Genomic DNA, 917 nt, shown 5'->3' on the forward strand with positions numbered 1-917 from the left:
CCACTTTACTTTCTTTAGCAGATAAGTAATCAGTTTTAAGATTTTGTTCATCATCTTGAAGTTGGCTACAATATAGGTAATGGCATCTCTAGACTTCCACTCAAAGTTGCTTCGTGGCCTAGAGGTCAGTTTGTGTATCATATAGTCTAGTTTGTAAGAATCAATAGTCACTGAAAATGTGATGACTAAAGTTTAAGGTCATGTAATATTGTTTATATATTATAATGAGTTGTATAAAGTGATCAATCTAGATGTTGTAACAAATGGTTATGTTTTAATTAATGTGATTTATGGGTTTGAATGATTATAGTGTTAATGTTTGATGTTGTTTAGAGATTTAATTAAGGCTTGTTTGGGATTTGGCGAGTCCACTCGCAAGTCTCAAGCGCCGGTAGCGATCGAGGGAAGAGGTCGTTATAAAAGCGTAACTGAATATGTGACGAAGTGATATCCCACCATTGTGAGGTGAGTAAGGGGTGCCTATTTTAAAATCTTTGTGCTATATATATTGATTTGCTTAGTAAGTATTGATGGCATTCTTAAGTGTAACTGTGGATAGCATGAGCTGTTAGCGTTGTTAGGTGATTTTAAAATGGATTTACAACAATTATACATTGCTATTGTAGAAAGCATGAGTTGGTAGAAGCTATAAGAAGTTTGTGGATGCAAATTAGTTTGAAAAGAGTTTTGGATATAACTATAGATGAACCATATATGTAAAGAGTTTTAGAAATCAGGAAACAAGCCTTTCACGATGTTCACATAAAAATCTATGCTTTGTATTTTTGTGTGACATGCATATCTAAAAGCATTTGTTTAATGGTTTAAAATGAAAAGTTTTGAGCTTTGGTTTATTCTGATATTTGTACAAGTGATTACACCATGCAATTTAACTTGAAAAGTAATTTCAAAGGGTT

The sequence above is a fragment of the Theobroma umbraticum genome, unplaced genomic scaffold (genome assembly GCF_002168275.2).
Source record: "Theobroma umbraticum cultivar Fairchild unplaced genomic scaffold, ASM216827v3 scaffold_106.0, whole genome shotgun sequence".
NCBI classification, from domain to species: Eukaryota; Viridiplantae; Streptophyta; class Magnoliopsida; order Malvales; family Malvaceae; genus Theobroma; species Theobroma umbraticum.